A 14,189-nucleotide genomic window follows, 5' to 3' on the forward strand; every position below is an offset into this window, starting at 1 on the left:
AATAAACCTTCTGTAGTAGTTCGCAAACCCTAAAAAGCGCTGAATTGCTTTTAAGTTGGTGGGTTGCGCCCAACTCAGGATGGCTTGGAGCTTCTTAGGTTCCATTCAGAATCCCCGAGGGGAAATAATGTACCCTAAAAAGGATACCTCCGTGACGTGAAATTCACACTTCTCCGGTTTGGCATACAAGTGATTTTCACGTAATTTCTTAAGTACCTGACGCACCTGGGTAACATGTTGTTCTATAGAGTCAGAATAAATCAAAATGTCGTCTAAATAGACCACAACGAATCTTCCCAGAAACTCACGGAGCACATCATTAATGAGATCCTGAAAGACTGCCGGAGCGTTAGATAGGCCGAAAGGCATGACCAGATACTCATAGTGACCTGATTGAGTACTGAATGCCGTTTTCCACTCATCCCCCGATCTGATTCTAATGAGATTATATGCTCCTCTCAGGTCAATCTTGGAAAAAATAACAGCCGAACGTAGCTGATCAAAGAGGACAGAGATCAGAGGCAGAGGGTAAGTATTCTTTACTGAGATTTTATTCAGGGCTCGAAAGTCAATGCAGGGTCTGAGGGAACCATCCTTCTTCTCTACGAAGAAAAAACCTGCACTTAAAGGGGATTTAGATGGCCTGATAAACCCTTTCTCAAGACTTTCTTTCACATACTCATTCATGGCCACAGTTTCAGGACCAGACAATGCATATAACCTTCCTTTAGGCAACGTGGCACCAGGAATTAACTCAATGGTACAATCATAAGGCCTATGGGGAGGCAAAATATCCGCATTGCCCTTGGAAAACACATCCAAAAAATCTTGGTACTCTCCAGGAATATGTGCGGGCCTGGCAGCAGCTACTCGGATAGGAAGTGTAATACATTCTTTATCACAGATGGTACTCCATTGTAGAATCTCCCCAGACTGCCAATCTATGATGGGATTATGAAAGGCCAGCCAAGGGTGACCCAGAACCACAGGAACTGCTGGACAATGGGTAAGAAAAAACTCAATCTTTTCAGAATGTAGAGCTCCCACCGAGAGCAAAACAGGAGGTGTACATAGAGAAATAACCCCATTGGATAAGGGACTCCCATCTAAACCATGCATGGTGATACACCTACTTAAGGTTAACTGAGGAATACCTAAGGCCTTGGCCCATGTTAAGTCCATAAAGTTTCCTGCAGCTCCACTGTCCACAAAAGCAGAGACCGAGGAACAGAGGCTGTCATAAGAAACTTTAGCAGGAACCAATAGTGAATTATTTGAGGAGATGAGCTGTAGACCAAAGTGAACCCCCTCACTATTCACTTGGTCAGGAAGTTTCCCGACTTGTTTGGGCAACTACGGGCAAAATGTCCCTTACCTCCGCAGTACAAACACAGACCAGAATTTTGCCTCCTGGTTCTTTCTTCCGGAGACAATTTGGAGAGACCAATCTGCATAGGCTCCTCCATGTCTATCGGAACGGAAGAAACACAGGGAAAAGAAACTACAGATGCCCCTTTCTCAGTCCTCCGCTCTCTGAGCCGACGATCTATTTTAATAGAGAGCTCCATGAGTTTATCAAGGTTCTCAGGAGCGGGATACTGAAGGAGGCTGTCTTTTATAGATTCAGATAAGCCGAGGCGAAACTGACTGCGCAGGGCAGGATCATTCCAGCCACAGTCGTTCGACCAACGGCGAAACTCCGTACAATAATTCTCTGCAGGATTCCTACCCTGTCTTAGTACACGCAACTGACTTTCTGCGGATGCCTCTCTATCAGGGTCGTCATACAATAGCCCTAAAGATTTCAAAAAAGCGTCTACAGACGATAAGGCCGGATCGTCTGTCTTTAAACCAAAAGCCCAGGTCTGAGGATCCCCCTGAAGCAGAGAAATTATAATTCCAACCCGCTGAGCCTCCGTACCTGAGGAAACTGGTCTTAAACGAAAATACAGTTTACAAGACTCTTTAAAATTAAAAAACTGTTTTCTATCCCCAGAAAAACGGTCAGGCAGATGCATTTTTGGTTCAGGGATGACCCTCGGGGAAGTCCGTAACAGATCTTCCTGTGAGCTCACCCGGAGGGACAGATCCTGAACCATCTGGGTAAGTTCCTGAATCTGACTAACCAAAAACTGGCCAGGATTTGGCCCAACACCGGTGGGATTCATGAGGCCGACAAAATTCTCCCTACTGGATAAGTGAAAAAATTAACTCCTGTTGAAATTTTTTCTTTTGTCTGGCCGGTGATAATGTTACGATTCCTGTACTCCAGACTGGAGAAGATCTTATGGCAGAGATCTGAGTACAGGAATGAAATACAGGTTGTGGGAGCTGGAGAGCCTAGTAACCCCTGGCGCCCTAACTCCGTTGTCTCGCCCGTGTTATCAGAAATCCCCTGCGAGACTATGGTTGCTTGAGCCCATGGCAGCCGCGTTCGAAGGGCGGATTATGTCTGCCCAACCCCGATGCACCCGCAGGTCTTAATGGGAGACAAGGGGAAGTCCGAGACAGGGAGATAACAAGGGGCCCTCTGACTAAGCAACCAAGCCAGGGGTTACAAGCTAACTTAACTAAATCAAAAGGTATGTGCGGACTAGCCGCCAGGGAAAAGGACAACCAAGGATCCACAGATCCGACACTCCTATCCGGCACCGCTGGACACCAGAGTGGATCTTGAGGAAGCGGAATCCTCCGCAAAGCTCCAGAACTCAAAATAAACACAATAATAAATAGTAGCGGACAAGCCGCAACACACGGCTGCGCCGCGACTCACGAACACCACCAGATGTTAAAGGTGCTCGGTCAGACTCCAGGAACAGATGGTAACTTCCGAGTACTGGATCACTGAGAACAGGAACAAACGAACAGACCGGGACTGGGAACTCTCTCTGCAGCAGAATCAGGCAAACAGGAAGCTATCACCGGCGTCTGTGAGGAGTCCTGGGAGTGCTTTTAACAGAGAGTCTTCCAATCAGCTGTTTGGAGGCTGATTGGATTAAATGCCATGCAGCTGACAAGCTGCATGGCCAGGAAAACAGATGAGTGATAATTACAACATGCCGTGCAGCTGCATGCTACACAGCCAGGAAACCAGTGATGATATAAAGTTAGACCCAGCAACGGGGAACACGATCCGACAGTGGCGTCCCCGTTGCTAGGCGCCGGCCGCACTGACGAGCGGACCCTCGGCGCCTAACATTTTGGTAACCATTTTTATTATTAACATTGGCACACATGGTCACACTTTTCTAAATGTGCACATTAAATGTAAATTTCCCAATAGCTTGTGGTTGTTTTTTAATCAATAAACAAACAAACAAACAAACAAACACATACCTTGTTTGGTTTGTGATCAATTTAAAAACACTTACCATATTTTCAGTGACCACAATATATATACAAGTATATCCCAAGGGTCTGTGTAATTTCCCTCTATAATAGAAATATATTTTTGGCCCATTATTTAAACAGAACAAATGAGTAACATATGTTCCTAATGTATATTGACATTTACCTAACCCACACACATGAGAAATACTAGAGTATAATTCTCTGTCGAATGTCATTTCCCCTCTACCCCACATCCTCTGACGATACTGGCTCAGGCTCCTCCACACCTGCTGCAATGTCCCCAAGGTCAGCATGCCCTTGAGCCCGGGTGATGTTATGGAGCCTGAAGCAGGTCTGGACAAAATGTCATCTATATTATGAGTATTACAAACCAGGATCTCAGCCGACTGCTCCAAACAACAAAACCTGCTCTTCAACATGTCATAGGTCTTCTCCTATTACACTGCAGGTGACAATGTGTGTGTTGTTGTACCAGTACTGTGGAGTGCCTTGTAGTTTGGACAGAGGTGTGATGAGCCAAGTCCGACACCCATATCCTGATTCACATGTATTTTTGGTGGTAAAAAAAAAATCACACAAGGCCAAACAACAATTTACACAATAACACCTATTACTGCACACATGTTTAAGGGAAACTGAAAAGAAAACTAGCATGTACTGTATACTTGGAAGCAATTTAAAGTTGCAGTATTGAAAGTGTTGTTTGGGGGTTGAACATGGTACACATACATTAAATATTGTTTTGTTTTTTTTCATTTTTATTTGTGCACATGCTTGTCAGAAACTGACATACACCTGCTACAGTATGTAGAAAAGTTTTTGGGGTCAACAAGTGCAACATACCAAGTATCCAGCCCTCCGAGATGTGTTCTTCTTCAAACCTCTCCCATAAGGTTGACTAGCGTATGACATAGGCATCATGGAAAGACCCTGGGTAACCTGCAACCATACTGAGAATACAGAGGTTAGCATCGCAGACCGAAAAAATTTATTTTGGGGAGCAATCCTTACTGGCGCTAAGCAGCTTAGATGTAACAGATTTCAGATAAATGTCACCACATTTAGATATACAAACAGAAAACAGGCTTTTGAAAACTGCAATACATCACAAGCGCTCAAAAATCATTAGTACAATATCACCAAAACGTTCCTTTTGGGTTGGATGAGATGTTTTCTTTATCAGATATCATAGGCGTGCGCAGAACATTTTATTAGGGGGTGCACCGTCGGAGGGGTGTGTTTAGCACTACCTACTGGTTGAGTCTAGCACCGCCTATTGGGCGTGTCTAGCACCGCCTATTGGCACTCAAAGCAATATAAACATATGCCCCCCTAGTGCCAGATACACATATGCCCCCAGTGGTGCCATATACACATATGCCCCCCAGTGATGCCAGATACACAAATGCAGATACACATATACCCCTCGGCAGTGCCAGATACAAATATGCCCCCAGTGGTGCCAGATTTATATGCCCCCAGCGGTGTAAGATACATATATGCCCCCAGCAGTGCCAGATGCATATATGCCCCCAGCGGTGACAGAAACATATATGCCCCCAGTGGTGCAAGATATACTAATGTCCCCAGTGCCAGATACACTTATGCCCCCAGCGATGCCAGATACACATATGCCCCCAGAGGTGCCAGATACACATATGCCCCCAGCCGTGCCAGATACACAATTGCCCCCAGCGATGCCAGATACATATATACCCCAGCGGTGCCAGATACATATGCCCCCAGTGGTGCCAGACACATATATACCCCCATTTGTGCTCACCCTCCATATGCTGCCAGTGCCGCCGATTCCCGTCTCTGACGCTGAGGGGAGGAGAGCGCAGTGCGCATCTCTCTTGTGCCTCGCTCACTGAGTCCCTGTGCACGGCGGCCATTTGAAATATGGCGCCGGCTTGTGAGCCAATCAAAGCTCATGGGCCGGTAGCCAATCAAGAGCCGGTCCGCGAGCTCTGATTGGCTGACAGCCGAGAGACATTTTAAATGGCTGCAGGAGACGGGGACACAACATGGACACAGTGAGGGGCAGGAAAGATGCACGCTGCGCTCTCCTCCCTTCAGCGTGAGAGACGGGAATCGGCGGCAGCAGCAGCAGGCATGTGTGCAGGGGGGGCCCGGATATTAGGGGGTGCCTGTGCGCACCAGGCACCCCCCGTGCGCACGCCTATGTCAGATATTCTCCTTTGGTTCAGACCATTTGGGTATGAAGTCTCCAACAGAGATAATATGAAATAAAACAGACGTAATAAAAAACCAATGTGTAGTAAATCTGTGTTGACTCTTGTAATAATAAAGTATTAGTGCCTTTTTAGAGGCTTTTATTATAAAGGACTAAGCAGAATCCAGAGCGGACCCCACTCACACTTTAAGCGGGGATATATAAGCACATCAAGGTTTCTTTTATAGGAATGGTGGCTTCTACCGTTTTATACACCCAGTGTGGATCTCAAAGGGTTCAACCGAGCAGAGCTGTGATTTATATAGATCTTAGATGAAGGAAGTTGATGCGTACCCCAACACTCACACTAGGAGGGCAGATGTAAAACCTATCAAGGTATCTTTTTCTCCTCAGGGTGGAAGTGGCGGTCCTGGTGTAGTATATTCCAACTCACAGATCGAACCACGAAAGCTCCAAACAAGACGACATGGAAAAAACAATAACGATAGACAACCAATGTGTAGTACGTTCTATTAACACTATTAGTAGTTAGTGAGGTATGACTTAAATACCTCTAACTAGCTAAAGTGATTCCAAAGTGTACCCCACTCACACTTTGAACGGGGACCATAAAACACATCAGGGTTTCTTTTTAAGATACTGGCTTCTACCACTTGTGTTGCACCCAGTGTGGTACTCAAGAAATTCAACCAGACAAAGATGTAATGAGCAATACTGATGCGTACCCCAACACTCACACTCAGAAGGAAGGTGCAAAACCCATCAAGGTATCTTTCTCTCCTTAAAGTGAACAAATAATTATCCAATATGGCGTACCCCAACTCACAGTTTGAGGTACTGGATGACTCCCATAAAGGTATCTTTCAAATTCCAAATAGGGAATGGTGTTTTCCTGCTTGAATCTAGTAATTTTCCATTGTCCCCCAAAAAAATTTTGTAACTCCCACAACGAAGTAAAGGAAGGGGTTTGCAAAGATTTATTCACAGTACATGAAAAAATGATAAAAGGGAACATACGGTAGGAAAAAACATATGCAGCAGCACATGAAACAATGGAATAAAAATGGCAAAGAGGAATGTTTGGAAGACCACTTGCACAAAGATAAGAAAAAATATAAAAATAAAAAGTTTTAAAAAATCCAGATAGTAACAAGCTACTCACACTCTTGCTGTACAGCAGGAGTGTGAGTAGCTTGTTACTATCTGGATTTTTTTAAACTTTTTATTTTTATATTTTATCTTTGTGCAAGTGGTCTTCCAAACATTCCTCTTTGCCATTTTTATTCCATTGTTTCATGTGCTGCTGCATATGTTTTTTCCTACCGTATGTTCCCTTTTATCATTTTTTCATGTACTGTGAATAAATCTTTGTAAACCCCTTCCTTTACTTCGTTGTGGGAGTTACAATTTTTTTGGGGGGGACAATGGAAAATTACTAGATTCAAGCAGGAAAACACCATTCCCTATTTGGAATTTGAAAGATACCTTTATGGGAGTCATCCAGTACCTCAAACTGTGAGTTGGGGTACGCCATATTGGATAATTATTTGTTCACTTTAAGGAGAGAAAGATACCTTGATGGGTTTTGCACCTTCCTTCTGAGTGTGAGTGTTGGGGTACGCATCAGTATTGCTCATTACATCTTTGTCTGGTTGAATTTCTTGAGTCCCACACTGGGTGCAACACAAGTGGTAGAAGCCAGTATCTTAAAAAGAAACCCTGATGTGTTTTATGGTCCCCGTTCAAAGTGTGAGTGGGGTACGCTTTGGAATCACTTTAGCTAGTTAGAGGTATTTAAGTCATACCTCACTAACTACTAATAGTGTTAATAGAACGTACTACACATTGGTTGTCTTTCGTTATTGTTTTTTTCATGTCATCTTGTCAGCTTTCGTGGTTCGATCTGTGAGTTGGAATATACTACAACAGGACCGCCACTTCCACCCTGAGGAGAAAAAGATACCTTGATAGGTTTTACATCTGCCCTCCTAGTGTGAGTGTTGGGGTACGCATCAACTTCCTTCATCTAAGATCTATATAAATCACAGCTCTGCTCGGTTGAACCCTTTGAGATCCACACTGGGTGTATAAAACGGTAGAAGCCACCATTCCTATAAAAGAAACCTTGATGTGCTTATATATCCCCGCTTAAAGTGTGAGTGGGGTACGCTCTGGATTCTGTTTAGTCCTTTATAATAAAAGCCTCTAAAAAGGCACTAATACTTTATTATTACAAGAGTCAACACAGATTTACTACACATTGGTTTTTTATTACGTCTGTTTTATTTCATATTATCTCTGTTGGAGACTTCATACCTAAATGGTCTGAACCAAAGGAGAATATCTGATAAAGAAAACATCTCATCCAACCCAAAAGGAACGTTTTGGTGATATTGTACTAATGATTTTTGAGCGCTTGTGATGTATTGCAGTTTTCAATAGCATCGCAGACCACCTGCACATTGAGGGAATGGTAGTTATGCATATTAAGGGGGTCATTCCGACCCGTTTGCACGCAGCGGTTTATCGCTGCGGTGCTAACGGGTGCGGAATGCGCATGCGCGGCGGCCGCAGTGCACGTGCGCGACGTTGCCAGCGACAGGGGTCTCCGGGTTACGTTGCGGTTTACAAAGGAAGCGGTCGCAGAGCGGACCGCAAAGAAGATTGACAGGAAGAAGGCGTTCCAGGGCGGATCAGGACCGTTTGGAGCCGTTTTCGGGCAGTGGTGAGTAAAACGCAGGTGTGTCCAGAAGAGTGCGGATATCTGACGTCAAAGCCGGCTCCAGCATCACAGGGATCGTCGCACAGGGTAAGTATGTATAAGCCTAGTCTTGTTTTGTGTGAATTTATTTTAGCCTGGCAGGGATGCACAAGCGATCGCAGCCCTGCTAATCTAAAATACACTCCCCCATAGGCGTGTACTAGTTGATCGCAGCAGCAGCAAAAAGTTGCTGCCTGCGATCAACTCGGAATGACCACTTAAGTGCGGTGCTCTGATCACAATGTGGGTACAATCTATGGGAGAATCTATAGAAGGCTACCTTCATGTCAAGGGCATTTTAAGATAGGAGGGGGGCCTGTGTGCAGACTCTGGGTGGGCAGCCTCCTCTCTATGGTGCCGTAGGCTCTGGCATTGTGTCGGAGTCTACTGCGCATGTGCAAGTCTCCGGAAATATGATGCCCGCCATGGTCCATAGACAAATTTCTAACTGCACGGCAGTCATTTTGGAAGTGATTTTTGCAGCGGCTGCTGTGGCTGCAGCACGCGTTGTGGGACTCCGGAAAGGTAAGTAGAAAAGAACATGGATGCAGTGTGTGTGGTGTAAGGGCCCCCTTGGACACAGGGGCCTGTGTGCACTGCACACATTGCACCCATGATAGAAATGCCTATGCTTCATGTCCTGCCACTCGTGCTCACAACTGGGTAATGAGATACTGTATATGTACACCACAATTTATTCATGGCATATAACACTTTAGTTAGATGCCTTGAAAAAATGGCTTGTGTAATCAACACCCTAGAGCTCACAGACTGACAGGATCCTGTAGTAGGGAACACATCAATTTATGCAGCCCAGGCACTGGATAGTTGTTGATAGTCAAAGGTTCCAAATGCTCATAAAAGTTCAGGAGGTTTGTGCGGTGCATCCTAAAAATGGAAACACCTCTTTGATCTGAGAGTGAGTCCAGGTCCATCCTCACTCTATATGACTGTCTAACATGTACATTAAGAGGGACCTAGATCTTGTGATGCTTCTGTGCCGTCCTCCTGCGCAACCTCCATAGTAATCAAACTACACAAGTACAGCTCATAAGAAACCTGCAAAAATGGCATTGCTACACCCACACAGGTGAAATGGACGTAGGTGTTATTTATATAGGGTTCTAATTGATGATTATGGTGTTTTTGAGTGTTAACATGCCTTAGATGTTAAATTACAATTACTGTCAGAGTAAATTTGCTTATCTGAACCTGGTCTGTTTTTTTATTGAGTCTTAGCAAAGTTTTGGGCTAGTTGTATGATGACAGTGGGAAAATATCTGGAAGTGAGTTTGTGGGATAGCGGACTACATGGAAGTCTGCTCGTTGTCACACCCAATTGCATCCCCCCCCCAAAAAATAAATAAATAAATGAGTTTAGCAATAAATAAGGTGACATACATCTCCCAGAGTAAATTAACATTTCAAAGATAGTACCTCTGTGTGTTGATGATTCAAGTCACAATTGTATGATTTAAGGTCCAGTTTCATAGACTGTGAATAGACCACAGATATGAGTACTAGACTGTTGTGAGCAATCTCTGATTCTATTGCCTACGACAAAGTATAAATCAAATAAATCTTCTTGTACCTGTGATATGTAAATGTTATATAACAATACTATGTTAATTAGCTAACTGTCAACATGATGGAGTTCTTTATTCCATAGAAGATGTTACCAGGCACAGTTGCTCCAAGACAGCAGGGGTCATATGGGAAAATACTTGCCTGTAAAAGAACCAGCAACTGTTCTGTAGCCAGGCCTTCATTTTAAAGTACCAAATAACAGGGCTTAGGGCTTGGTAACTCACGCCCAGGAATGTCACTTCATTGTACGAAAATACTAGTGATGAGCGGGTTCGGATCCTCGGGATCCGAACCCGCCCGAACTTCACCTTTTTTTTCACGGGTCCGAGCGACTCGGATCCTCCCGCCTTGCTCGGTTAACCCGAGCGCGCCCGAACGTCATCATCCCGCTGTCGGATTCTCGCGAGATTCGGATTCTATATAAGGAGCCGCGCGTCGCCGCCATTTTCACACGTGCGTTGAGATTGATAGGGAGAAGACGAGGCTGGCGTCCTCTCCGTTATAGTAGAAAAGACTGAGTGACTTAGTTATAATTGTGGGGAGGATTGGGGACGGGGAGCAGCTGTTAGGGAGTACAGTGCAGGGTTTTGATTATAATACCAGTGAGTTTAATCCGTTGTTTTTCTGCCTGAAAAAAACGCTCCACCATATCTGTGCTCACTCAGTGTGCTACACTGCTGCATATATCTGTGCTTAGTGCACTGCTCACACTGCCTAATTGTGGGGACTGGGGAGCAGTTATAGCAGGAGTACAGTGCACAGTTTTGCTGACAGTGACCACCAGTCCAGTATACGTTTGTCTGCCTGAAAAAGACTCCTGTGGTGGCTTTTTTTTTCTTCAAACTAGTTTAGCAGTCTGCTGATAGTGTCCACCAGGTCCGTTATTATTATACAATTTATTATATATATATATAGCAGTACGGTAGGCCACGGCTGTACCTACCTCTGTGTCGTCAGTGCACTCGTCGTCCATAAGTAATATAATACTATACTATAGTATCCATCCATCTACATTGTATACCTGTGGTGGCTTTTTTTTTCTTCATACTAGTTTAGCAGTCTGCTGACAGTGTCCACCAGGTCCGTTATTATTATTATACAGTATATTATATATATATATAGCAGTACGGTAGGCCATGGCTATACCTACCTCTGTGTCGTCAGTGCACTCGTCGTCCATAAGTAATATAATACTATACTACAGTATCCATCCATCTACATTGTATACCTGTGGTGGCTTTTTTTTTCTTCATACTAGTTTAGCAGTCTGGTGACAGTGTCCACCAGGTCCGTTATTATTATTATACAGTATATTATATATATATATATATATAGCAGTACGGTAGGCCACGGCTGTACCTACCTCTGTGTCGTCAGTGCACTCATCGTCCATAAGTAATATAATACTATACTATCCATCCATCTACATTGTATACCTGTGGTGTTTTTTTTTTCTTCATACTAGTTTAGCAGTCTGCTGACAGTGTCCACCAGGTCCGTTGTTATTATTATACAGTATATTATATATATATATAGCAGTATGGTAGGCCACGGCTGTACCTACCTCTGTGTCGTCAGTGCACTCGTCGTCCATAAGTAATATAATACTATACTATAGTATCCATCCATCTACATTGTATACCTGTGGTGGCTTTTTTTTTCTTCATACTAGTTTAGCAGTCTGCTGACAGTGTCCACCAGGTCCGTTATTATTATTATTATACAGTATACTATATATATATATATATATATATATATATAGCAGTACGGTAGGCCACGGCTGTACCTACCTCTGTGTCGTCAGTGCACTCATCGTCCATAAGTAATATAATACTATACTATCCATCCATCTACATTGTATACTTGTGGTGGTTTTTTATTTCTTCATACTAGTTTAGCAGTCTGCTGACAGTGTCCACCAGGTCCGTTATTATTATTATACAGTATATTATATATATATATATATATATATATATATAGCAGTACGGTAGGCCACGGCTGTACCTACCTCTGTGTCGTCAGTGCACACGTCGTCCATAAGTAATATAATACTATACTATAATATCCATCCATCTACATTGTATACCTGTGGTGGCTTTTTTTTTCTTCATACTAGTTTAGCAGTCTGCTGACAGTGTCCACCAGGTCCGTTATTATTATTATACAGTATATTATATATATATATATATATATATATATATATATATATAGCAGTACGGTAGGCCACGGCTGTACCTACCTCTGTGTCGTCAGTGCACTCGTCGTCCATAAGTAATATAATACTATACTATAGTATCCATCCATCTACATTGTATACCTGTGGTGGCTTTTTTTTTCTTCATACTAGTTTAGCAGTCTGCTGACAGTGTCCACCAGGTCCGTTATTATTATTATACAGTATATTATATATATATATATATATATATATATATAGCAGTACGGTAGGCCACGGCTGTACCTACCTCTGTGTCGTCAGTGCACTCGTCGTCCATAAGTAATATAATACTATACTATCCATCCATCTACATTGTATACCTGTGGTGGTTTTTTTTCTCTCCATACTAGTTTAACAGTCTGCTGACAGTGTCCACCAAGTCCGTTATTATTATTATACAGTATATTATATATATATATATATATATATATATATATATATATAGCAGTACGGTAGGCCACGGCTGTACCTACCTCTGTGTCGTCAGTGCACTCGTCGTCCATAAGTAATATAATACTATACTATAGTATCCATCCATCTACATTGTATACCTGTGGTGGCTTTTAGTTGTGCGCATTAAAATATGGAGAACAAAAATGTGGAGGTTAAGAAAATAGGGAAAGATCAAGATCCACTTCCACCTCGTGCTGAAGCTGCTGCCACTAGTCATGGCCGAGACGATGAAATGCCATCAACGTAGTCTGCCAAGGCCGATGCCCAATGTCATAGTACAGAGCATGTAAAATCCAAAACACAAAAGATCAGTAAAATGACCCAAAAATCAAAATTAAAAGCGTCTGAGGAGAAGCGTAAACTTGCCAATATGCCATTTATGACACGGAGTGGCAAGGAACGGCTGAGGCCCTGGCCTATGTTCATGGCTAGTGGTTCAGCTTCACATGAGGATGGAAGCACTCATCCTCTCGCTAGAAAAAAGAAAAGACTTAAGCTGGCAGAAGCACAGCAAAGAACTATGCGTTCTTCGAAATCACAAATCCCCAAGGAGAGTCCAATTGTGTCGGTTGCGATGCCTGACCTTCCCAACACTGGATGGGAAGAGCTTGCGCCTTCCACCATTTGCACGCCCCCTGCAAGTGCTGGAAGGAGCACCCGCAGTCCAGTTCCTGATAGTCAAATTGAAGATGTCAGTGTTGAAGTACACCAGGATGAGGATATGGGTGTTGCTGGCGCTGGGGAGGAAATTGACAAGGAGGATTCTGATGGTGATGTGGTTTGTTTAAGTCAGGCACCCGGGGAGACACCTGTTGTCCGTGGGAGGAATATGGCCATTGACATGCCTGGTCAAAATACCAAAAAAATCAGCTCTTCAGTGTGGAATTATTTCAACAGAAATGCGGACAACTGGTGTCAAGCCGTGTGTTGCCTTTGTCAAGCTGTAATAAGTAGGGGTAAGGACGTTAACCACCTCGGAACATCCTCCCTTATACGTCACCTGCAGCGCATTCATAATAAGTCAGTGACAAGTTCAAAAACTTTGGGCGACAGCGGAAGCAGTCCACTGACCAGTAAATCCCTACCTCTTGTAACCAAGCTCCCGCAAACCACACCACCAACTCCCTTAGTGTCAATTTCCTCCTTACCCAGGAAAGCCAATAGTCCTGCAGGCCATGTCACTGGCAAGTCTGACGAGTCCTCTCCTGCCTGGGATTCCTCCGATGCATCCTTGAGTGTAACGCCTACTGCTGCTGGCGCTGCTGTTGTTGCTGCTGGGAGTCGATCGTCATCCCAGAGGGGAAGTCGGAAGACCACTTGTACTACTTCCAGTAAGCAATTGACTGTCCAACAGTCCTTTGCGAGGAAGATGAAATATCACAGCAGTCATCCTGTTGCAAAGCGGATAACTCAGGCCTTGACAACTATGTTGGTGTTAGACGTGCGTCCAGTATCCGCCGTTAGTTCATGGGGAACTAGAGAATTGCTTGAGGTAGTGTGCCCCCGGTACCAAATACCATCTAGGTTCCACTTCTCTAGGCAGGCAATACCGAGAATGTACACGGACGTCAGAAAAAGAGTCACCAGTGTCCTAAAAAATGCAGTTGTACCCAATGTCCACTTAA

The sequence above is a fragment of the Pseudophryne corroboree genome, chromosome 11 (genome assembly GCF_028390025.1).
Source record: "Pseudophryne corroboree isolate aPseCor3 chromosome 11, aPseCor3.hap2, whole genome shotgun sequence".
NCBI lineage: Eukaryota > Metazoa > Chordata > Amphibia > Anura > Myobatrachidae > Pseudophryne > Pseudophryne corroboree.